The following is a 10,951-nucleotide window of genomic DNA, read 5'->3' on the forward strand; positions in this document are numbered from 1 at the left end:
GCTTCTCCAGGCACCCAGCCCCGACTGGTTAATGTTTTCCCCCTGCTTCTCCAGGGGCCAAGTCCCACAGTTTAATGACTTCCCGGTGGTTGGTTCATGCTTTCCCCACCGTTGTTCCATGTTTTGCCCATCCAGCCAGACCCGAATTCGGACTGGTTAATGTTTTGCCCGACTGGTTAATGTTTTCCCCGGTTGGTTAATGTTTTGCCCGACTGGTTAATGTTTTCCCCACGGTTGGTTCATGCTGTGCTCCTGCTTCTCCAGGGAGCAAGTGCAACTGGTTAATGTTTTCCCCTCGGTTCTCCAGGGACCAAGCACCACTGGATAATGTTTTCCCCTTCGCTTTTCTCCAGGGACAGGGCCCGACGGGTTAATGTTTTCCCCCTGCTCCTCCAGGGACCAAGTCCCACTGTGTCATGACTTCCCCATGTTTGGTTCATGCCTTCCCCACCGTTCTCTCACGATTTGCCCACCCAGACAGACCCTAAGCCCCACCGGTTAATGTTTAGCCCGACTGGTTAATGTTTTGTCCGACTGGTTAATGTTTTGCCCAGTTGGTTAATGTTTTCCCCGACTGGTTAATGTTTTGCCCTACTGGTTAATGTTTTCCCCACGGCTGGCTACCGTTTTGCCCCTGCTTCTCCAGGGAGTACGCCCAACCGGTTCATGTTTTCCCCTCGGTTCTCCAGGGACCAAGCACCACTGGTTAATGTTTTCCCCTCGGTTCTCCAGGCACCAGGCCCGACGGGTGAATGTTTTCCCCCCTGCTCCTCCAGGGACCAAGTCCCACTGTTGAATGACTTCCCCAAGGTTGGTTCATGCCGTCCCCACCGTTCTCTGACGATTTGCCCACCCAGACAGACCCTAAGCCCCACCGGTTAACGTTTTGCCCGACTGGTTAATGTTTTGTCCGACTGGTTAATGTTTTGCCCAGTTGGTTAATGTTTTGCCCGACTGGTTAATGTTTTGCCCGACTGGTTAATGTTTTGCCCACGGTGGGTTCATGTTTCGCCCCTGCTTCTCCAGGGAGCAGGCCCGACTGGTTAATGTTTCCCCCTCGGTTCTCCAGGGACCAAGCACCACTGGTTAATGTTTTCCCCTGCGCTTCTCCAGTCACCCAGCCCAACTGGTTTATGTTTTCCCCCTGCTCCTCCAGGGACCAAGTCCCACTGTTGAATGACGTCCCTATGGTTGGTTCATGCCGTCCCCACCGTTGTTTCATGATTTACCCAACCAGACGGACCCTAAGCCCCACTGGTTAATGTTTTGCGGGGTTGGTTAATGTTTTGCCCGACTGGTTAATGTTTTCCCCAGTTGGTTAATGTTTTGCCCGACTGGTTAATGTTTTGCCCCACTGGTTAATGTTTTGCCCACGGCTGGTTCATGTTTCGCCCCTGCTTCTCCAGGGAGCAAGCCCAACTGGTTAATGTTCTCCCCTCGGTTCTCCAGGGACCAAGCACCACTGGATAATGTTTTCCCCTTCGCTTCTCCAGGGACAGGGCCCGACGGGTGAATGTTTTCCCCCTGCTCCTCCAGGGACCAAGCCCCACTGTGTCATGACTTCCCCATGTTTGGTTCATGCCTTCCCCACCGTTGTTTCACGATTTGCCCACCCAGCCAGACCCTAAGCCCCACTGGTTCATGTTTTGCCCAGTTGGTTAATGTTTTGCCCGACTGGTTAATGGTTTCCCCAGTTGGTTAATGTTTTGCCCGACTGGTTAATGTTTTGCCCGGCTGGTTAATGTTTTGCCCACGGTTGGTTCATGTTTCGCCCCTGCTTCTCCAGGGAGCAAGCCCAACTGGTTAATGTTTTCCCCTCGGTTCTCCAGGGACCAAGCACCACTGGTTAATGTTTTCCCCTCGGTTCTCCAGGCACCAGGACCGACGGGTGAATGTTTTCCCCCCTGCTCCGCCAGGGACCAAGTCCCACTGTGGAATGACTTCCCCAAGGTTGGTTCATGCCGTCCCCACCGTTGTCTCACCATTTGCGCACCCAGACAGGCCCTAAGCCCCACCGGTTAATGTTTTGCCCGACTGGTTAATGTTTTGTCCGACTGGTTAATGTTTTGCCCAGTTGGTTAATGTTTTGCCCGACTGGTTAATGTTTTGCCCTACTTGGTAATGTTTTCCCCACGGCTGGCTAACGTTTGGCCCCTGCTTCTACAGGGAGTACGCCCAACCGGTTCATGTTTTCCCCTCGGTTCTCCAGGGACCAAGCACCACTGGTTAATCTTTTCCCCTCGGTTCTCCAGGCACCAGGCCCGAAGGGTGAATGTTTTCCCCCCTGCTCCTCCAGGGACCAAGTCCCACTGTGGAATGACTTCCCCAAGGTTGGTTCATGCCGTCCCCACCGTTCTCTGACGATTTGCCCACCCAGACAGACCCTAAGCCCCACCGGTTAATGTTTTGCCCGACTGGTTAATGTTTTGTCCGACTGGTTAATGTTTTGCCCAGTTGGTTAATGTTTTGCCCGACTGGTTAATGTTTTGCCCGGCTGGTTAATGTTTTCCCCACGGCTGGCTAACGTTTTGCCGCTGCTTCTCCAGGGAGTAAGCCCAACTGGTTAATGTTTCCCCCTCGGTTCTCCAGGGACCAAGCACCACTGGTTAATGTTTTCCCCTCGGTTCTCCAGGCACCAGGCCCGACGGGTGAATGTTTTCTCCCCTGCTCCTCCAGGGACCAAGTCCCACTGTTGAATGACTTCCCCAAGGTTGGTTCATGCCGTCCCCACCGTTGTCTCACCATTTGCCCACCCAGACAGACCCTAAGCCCCACCGGTTAATGTTTTGCCCGACTGGTTAATGTTTTGCCCAGTTGGTTAATGTTTTGCCCGACTGGTTAATGTTTTGCCCGGCTGGTTAATGTTTTGCCCGGCTGGTTAATGTTTCGCCCACGGTTGGTTCATGTTTCGCCCCTGCTTCTCCAGGGAGCAGGCCCGACTGGTTAATGTTTCCCCCTCGGTTCTCCAGGGACCAAGCACCACAGGTTAATGTTTTCCCCTCGGTTCTCCAGGCACCAGGCCCGACGGGTGAATGTTTTCCCCCCTGCTCCTCCAGGGACCAAGTCCCACTGTTGAATGACCTCCCCAAGGTTGGTTCATGCCGCCCCCACCGTTCTCTGACGATTTGCCCACCCAGACAGACCCTAAGCCCCACCGGTTAACGTTTTGCCCGACTGGTTAATGTTTTGTCCGACTGGTTAATGTTTTGCCCAGTTGGTTAATGTTTTGCCCGACTGGTTAATGTTTTGCCCTACTGGTTAATGTTTTCCCCACGGCTGGCTAACGTTTTGCCCCTGCTTCTCCAGGGAGTACGCCCAACTGGTTAATGTTTTCCCCTCGGTTCTCCAGGGACCAAGCACCACTGGTTAATGTTTTCCCCTCGGTTCTCCAGGCACCAGGCCCGACGGGTGAATGTTTTCCCCCCTGCTCCTCCAGGGACCAAGTCCCACTGTTGAATGACCTCCCCAAGGTTGGTTCATGCCGTCCCCACCGTTCTCTGACGATTTGCCCACCCAGACAGACCCTAAGCCCCACCGGTTAACGTTTTGCCCGACTGGTTAATGTTTTGTCCGACTGGTTAATGTTTTGCCCAGTTGGTTAATGTTTTGCCCGACTGGTTAATGTTTTGCCCTACTGGTTAATGTTTTCCCCACGGCTGGCTAACGTTTTGCCCCTGCTTCTCCAGCGAGTACGCCCAACTGGTTAATGTTTTCCCCTCGGTTCTCCAGGGACCAAGCACCACTGGTTAATGTTTTCCCCTCGGTTCTCCAGGCACCAGGCCCGACGGGTTCATGTTTTCCCCCCTGCTCCTCCAGGGACCAAGTCCCACTGTTGAATGACTTCCCCAAGGTTGGTTCATGCCGTCCCCACCGTTCTCTGACGATTTGCCCACCCAGACAGACCCTAAGCCCGACCGGTTAACGTTTTGCCCGACTGGTTAATGTTTTGTCCGACTGGTTAATGTTTTGCCCAGTTGGTTAATGTTTTGCCCGACTGGTTAATGTTTTGCCCACGGTTGGTTCATGTTTCGCCCCTGCTTCTCCAGGGAGCAGGCCCGACTGGTTAATGTTTTCCCCTCGGTTCTCCAGGGACCAAGCACCACTGGTTAATGTTTTCCCCTGCGCTTCTCCAGTCACCCAGCCCAACTGGTTTATGTTTTCCCCCTGCTCCTCCAGGGACCAAGTCCCACTGTTGAATGACTTCCCCATGGTTGGTTCATGCCGTCCCCACCGTGGTTTCATGATTTGCCCAACCAGACGGACCCTAAGCCCCACTGGTTAATGTTTTGCCCGACTGGTTAATGTTTTGCCCGACTGGTTAATGTTTTGCCCACGGTTGGTTCATGTTTCGCCCCTGCTTCTCCAGGGAGCACGCCCGACTGGTTAATGTTTTCCCCTCGGTTCTCCAGGGACCAAGCACCACTGGTTAATGTTTTCCCCTGCGCTTCTCCAGTCACCCAGCCGAACTGGTTTATGTTTTCCCCCTGCTCCTCCAGGGACCAAGTCCCACTGTTGAATGACTTCCCCATGGTTGGTTCATGCCGTCCCCACCGTGGTTTCATGATTTGCCCAACCAGACGGACCCTAAGCCCCACTGGTTAATGTTTTGCCCGGTTGGTTAATGTTTTCCCCAGTTGGTTAATGTTTTGCCCGACTGGTTAATGTTTTCCCCGACTGGTTAATGTTTTGCCCGACTGGTTAATGTTTTGCCCACGGTTGGTTCATGTTTCGCCCCTGCTTCTCCAGGGAGCACGCCCGACTGGTTAATGTTTTCCCCTCGGTTCTCCAGGGACCAAGCACCACAGGTTAATGTTTTCCCCTCGGTTCTCCAGGCACCAGGCCCGACGGGTTCATGTTTTCCCCCTGCCCCTCCAGGGACCAAGTCCCACTGTGTAATGGCTTCCCCAAGGTTGGTTCATGCCGTCCCCACCCGTTGTTTCACGATTTGCCCACCCAGCCAGACCCTAAGCCCCACTGGTTAATGTTTTGCCCGGTTGGTTACTGTTTTGTCCGACTGGTTAATGTTTTGCCCAGTTGGTTAATGTTTTCCCCGACTGGTTAATGTTTTGCCCGACTGGTTAATGTTTTGCCCACGGTTGGTTCATGTCTCGCCCCTGCTTCTCCAGGGAGGAAGCCCAACTGGTTAACGTTTTCCCCTCGGTTCTCCAGGGACCAAGCACCACTGGTTCATGTTTTCCCCTCGGTTCTCCAGGCACCAGGCCCGACGGGTGAATGTTTTCCCCCTGCTCCTCCAGGGACCAAGTCCCACTGTTTAATGACTTCCCCAAGGTTGGTTCGTGCCGTCCCCACCTTTGTTTCACGATTTGCCCACCCAGACAGACCCTAAGCCCCACTGGTTAATGTTTTGCCCGGTTGGTTAATGTTTTGCCCGACTGGTTAATGTTTTGCCCGGCTGGTTAATGTTTTGCCCACGGTTGGTTCATGTCTCGCCCCTGCTTCTCCAGGGAGCAAGCCCAACTCGTTAACGTTTTCCCCTCGGTTCTCCAGGGACCAAGCACCACTGGTTCATGTTTTCCCCTCGGTTCTCCAGGCACCAGGCCCGACGGGTTCATGTTTTCCCCCTTGCTCCTCCAGGGACCAAGTCCCACTGTTTGATGACTTCCCCATGGATGGTTCATGCCGTCCCCACCCGTTGTTTCACGATTTGCCCACCCAGCCAGACCCTAAGCCCCACTGGTTAATGTTTTGCCCGGTTGGTTAATGTTTTGTCCGACTGGTTAATGTTTTGCCCAACTGGTTAATGTTTTGCCCGAGTGGTTAATGTGTTGCCCTACTGGTTAATGTTTTCCCCACGGCTGGCAAACGTTTTGCCCCTGCTTCTCCAGGGAGCGAGCCCAACGGGTTCATGTTTTCCCCTCGGTTCTCCAGGGACGAAGCACCACTGGTTCATGCTTTCCCCTTCGCTTCTCCAGGGACCAGGCCCGACGGGTGAATGTTATCCCCCCGGCTCCTCCAGGGACCAAGTCCCACTGTTGAATGACTTCCCCATGGTTGGTCCATGCCTGCCCCACCGTTGTTCCATGTTTGGCGCACCCAGCGAGACCCTAAGCCCCACTGGTTAATGTTTTGCCCGAGTGGTTAATGTTGTGCCCAACTGGTTAATGTTTTGCCCAACTGGTTAATGTTTTGCCCGACTGGTTCATGTTTTCCCCACGGTTGGCTAACGTTTCGCCCCTGCTTCTCCAGGGAGCGAGCCCCACTGGTTAATGTTCTCCCCTCGGTTCTCCAGGGACCAAGCACCACTGGTTCATGTTTTCCCCTCGGTTCTCCAGGCACCAGGCCCGACGGGTGAATGTTTTCCCCCTTGCTCCTCCAGGGACCAAGTCCCACTGTTTGATGACTTCCCCGTGGTTGGTTCATGCCGTCCCCACCGTTGTTTCACGATTTGCCCACCCAGGCAGACCCTAAGCCCCACTGGTTAATGTTTTGCCCGGTTGGTTAATGTTTTGTCCGACTGGTTAATGTTTTGCCCAAGTGGTTAATGTTTTGCCCGACTGGTTAATGTTTTCCCCGACTGGTTAATGTTTTGCCCGACTGGTTAATGTTTTCCCAAGGATGGTTGATGCTGTGCCCCTGCTTCTCCAGGGGCTATGGCCACCCGGTTCATGTTTTCCCCTCGGTTCTCCAGGGACGAGGCCCGACTGGTTAGTGTTTTCCCCCTGCTTCTCCGGGGACCAAGTCCCACTGTTTAATGACTTTCCCATGGTTGGTTCGTGCCTTCCCCACCCTTGTTTCATGTTTTGCCCACCCAGCCAGACCCTAAGCCCCACTGGTTAATGTTTTGCCCGGTTGGTTAATGTTTTGTCCGACTGGTTAATGTTTTGCCCAAGTGGTTAATGTTTTGCCCGACTGGTTAATGTTTTCCCCGACTGGTTAATGTTTTGCCCGACTGGTTAATGTTTTCCCAAGGATGGTTGATGCTGTGCCCCTGCTTCTCCAGGGACTATGGCCACCCGGTTCATGTTTTCCCCTCGGTTCTCCAGGGACGAGGCCCGACTGGTTAGTGTTTTCCCCCTGCTTCTCCGGGGACCAAGTCCCACTGTTTAATGACTTTCCCATGGTTGGTTCGTGCCTTCCCCACCCTTGTTTCATGTTTTGCCCACCCAGCCAGACCCTAAGCCCCACTGATTAATGTTTTGTCCGACTGGTTAATGTTTTGTCCGACTGGTTAATGTTTTCCCCAGTTGGTTAATGTTTTGCCCGAGTGGTTCATGTTTTGCCCGGCTGGTTAATGTTTTCCCCACGGTTGGCTGACGTTTTGCCCCTGCTTCTACAGGGAGCGAGCCCAACTGGTTACCGTTTTCCCGTCGGTTCTCCAGGGACGAAGCACCACTGGTTAATGTTTTCCCCTTCGCTTCTCCAGGGACCAGGCCCGACGGGTCAATGTTTTCCCCCCCTGCTCCTCCAGGGACCCAGTCCCACTGCTGAATGACTTCCCCGTGGTTGGTCCATGCCTTCCCCACCGCTGTTTCATGTTTTGCCCGCCCAGCGGGACCCTAAGCCCCACTGGTTAATGTTTTGCCCGGTTGGTTAATGCTTTGCCCGACTGGTTAATGTTTTGCCCGACTGGTTAATGTTTTGCCCGACTGGTTAATGTTTTCCCCGCGGATGGTTGATGCGGCGCCCATGCTTCTCCAGGGACTCGGGCCAACTGATGAGTGTTTTCCCCTCGCTTCTCCAGGGACAAGGTCCGACTGGTTCATGTTTTGCCCCTGCTTCTCCAGGGACTACGGCCAACTGGTTAATGTTTTCCCCTCGTTCCTCCAGGGACAAGGTCCGACTGCTTAATGTTTTCCTCACGGTTGGTTCATGCTTTCCCCACCGTGGCTGAATGTGTGGCCCAGCCAGGCAGAGCCCAAGTCGCACTGCTTCATGTTTTGCCCGACTGGTTAATGTTTTCCCCAGTTGGTTAATGTTTTGCCCGGCTGGTTAATGTTTTGCCCGAGTGGTTAATGTTTTGCCCGACTGGTTCATGTTTTCCCGACGGTTGGTGGATGCTGTGCCCCTGCTTCTCTTGGGACTATGGCCAACTGGTGAATGTTTTCCCCTCGGTTCTCCAGGGACCAAGCCCAACTGGTTCATCTTTCCCCCAACGGTTCTCCAGGGGCTAGGTCCAACTGGTTAATGTTTTCCCCACGGTTGGTTCATGCTTTCCCCACCGTTGCATCACGTGTGGCCCATCCAGGCAGAGCCCAAGTCCCCCAGGTTCATGTTTGGCCCGAGTGGTTAATGTTTTCCCCAGCTGGTTAATGTTTTGCCCGACTGGTTAATGTTTTGCCCGAGTGGTTAATGTTTTGCACGACTGGTTAATGTTTTGCCCAGTTGGTTAATGTTTTGCCCGACTGGTTAATGTTCGGCAAGACTGGTTGAGGTATTCCCCACGGACGGTGGATGCTGTGCCCCTGCTTCTGCAGGGACTATGGCCAACTGGTTCATGTTTTCCCCTCGGTTCTCCAGGGACCAAGCCCAAGTGGTTGATCTCTTTCCCACGGTTCTCCAGGGGCTAGGTCCAACTGGTTAATGGTATCCCCACGGTCGGTTCATGCTTTCCCCACCGTTGCATCATGTGTGGCCCATCCAGGCAGAGCCCAAGTCCCCCGGGTTCATGTTGGGCCCGAGTGGTTAATGTTTTGCCCAGTTGGTTAATGTTTTCCCCGACTGATTAATGTTTTGCCCAGTTGGTCAATGTTTTGCCCGACTGGTTAATGTTTTGCCCGAGTGGTTAATGTTTTGCCCGACTGGTTAATGTTTTGCCCGAGTGGTTAATGTTTTGCCCGACTGGTTAATGTTTTGCCGCAGTGGTTCATGTTTTCCTCGACTGGTTAATGTTTTGCCCTCGGTTGGTTAATGCTTTGCCCCTGTTTCTCCAGAGACTAAGTCCGACTGGTCCGTCCTTTCCCCAAGCTTCTGCAGGCACCATGTCCAACTGGTAAGTGCTTTCCCTTCTGCTCCAGGCAGTCAGCCCGACTGGTTAGTGTTTTGCCCCTGCTTTTCCAGGGACCAATTCCCACCGGTTAATGTTTTCCCCGTGATTGGTTCAAGCTTCCCCCACGGTCGCTGAATGATTTGCCCATCCAGCCAGTGGCCAAGTCCCACTGGTTCATGTTTTCCCCCGGTTGGTTCATGTTTTCCCCGGTTGGTTAATGTTTTGCCCGACTGGTTAATGTTTTCCCCACGGTTGGTTCATGTTTTGCCCCGGCTTCTCCACAGACTAAGTCCTACTGGTTAACGTGTTCCCCCCAGCTTCTGCAGGGACTATGTCCGACTGGTTAATGGTTTCCCTCCTGCTCCAGGCACCAAGACCGACTGGTTAATGTTTTCCCTCCTGCTCCAGGCAACAGGAGCACCTGGTTTCCCCCCTGCTTCTCCAGTCTAACTGGTGAATGTCGCCCCCCGCCCCCCCTTGCTTCTCCAGGCACTCACTCCCACTGGCTCATCATCTCCCCGTTACTGCCCGTGCAAGGCGCGCACAAGCCCGCCAACAGCTTGATCTCCCCCCCGCTACCACCAGAGACTGACTCCCAATGGTCCACCTTCTCCCCCCTGCTTCTCCAGGCACTCACTCCCACTGGCTCATCATCTCCCCGCTGCTGGCCGTTGAAGGCACCCACAAGCCCGCCAACAGCTTGATCTCCCCCCCACTACCGCCAGAGACTGACTCCCAATGGTCCACCTTCTCCCCCTGCTTCTCCAGTCATCCACTCCCACTGGCTCATCATCTCCCCGCTGCTGCCCGTTCAAGGCACCCACAAGCCCGCCAACAGCTTGATCTCCCCCCCACTACCGCCAGAGACTGACTCCCAATGGTCCACCTTCTCCCCCCTGCTTCTGCAGGCACTCACTCCCACTGGCTCATCATCTCCCCGCTGCTGCCCGTGCAAGGCACCCACAAGCCCGCCAACAGCTTGATCTCCCCCCCACTACCACCAGAGACTGACTCCCAATGGTCCACCTTCTCCCCCCTGCTTCTGCAGGCACTCACTCCCACTGGCTCATCATCTCCCCGCTGCTGCCCGTTCAAGGCACCCACAAGCCCGCCAACAGCTTGATCTCCCCCCCACTACCACCAGAGACTGACTCCCAATGGTCCACCTTCTCCCCCCTGCTTCTGCAGGCACTCACTCCCACTGGCTCATCATCTCCCCGCTGCTGCCCGTGCAAGGCACCCACAAGCCCGCCAACAGCTTGATCTCCCCCCCGCTACCGCCAGAGAATGACTCCCAATGGTCCACCTTCTCCCCCTGCTTGTCCAGTCATCCACTCCGACTGGTTCGTCTTCTCCCCGCTGCCTGCACGCCTTCTCCCCGCTGCTGCCCGTGCAAGGCGCGCACAAGCCCGCCAACAGCTTGATCTCCCCCCCCACTACCGCCAGAGACTGACTCCCAATGGTTCACCTTCTCCCCCTGCTTCTCCAGGCATCCACTCCCACTGGTTCGTCTTCTCCCCGCTGCCTGCACGCCTTCTCCCCGCTGCTGCCCGTCCAAGGCACCCACAAGCCCGCCAACAGCTTGATCTCCCCCCCACAGCCTCACTCCCAATCGCCCACCTTCTCCCCCTGCTTCTCCAGGCATCCACTCCCACTGGCCCGAACCTCCCCGCTCCTGCACGCCCAAGGCACTCACAAGCCCGCCACACACTCCAACGTAACCCCCAAGCTGCCTCAGCCACTCGTCCAGCACCCACCGCTATCACTCAACCCATGCCCGTACACCGCACCCAAAACACCGGCCACAAAACCACAAACACTCCCGTCCCCACACTTACACAACACACCCACCCCTACTTCACTCCTCAGGCCGAGGTATGCGCTCTTTCCCTCGGCTACCTCTTCAAATTGCTCCCTTAGGCGTTTATTAAGCCCGCCTACACTTATTAGAGCCAACCGCAGCCGCCAGCCGACATGGCAACTCATTAACCAGTTCAGTTTTGG

Source organism: Carcharhinus amblyrhynchos, chromosome 13, assembly GCF_965287045.1.
Source record: "Carcharhinus amblyrhynchos chromosome 13, sCarAmb.v2.hapA, whole genome shotgun sequence".
In the NCBI taxonomy this organism is placed as follows: domain Eukaryota; kingdom Metazoa; phylum Chordata; class Chondrichthyes; order Carcharhiniformes; family Carcharhinidae; genus Carcharhinus; species Carcharhinus amblyrhynchos.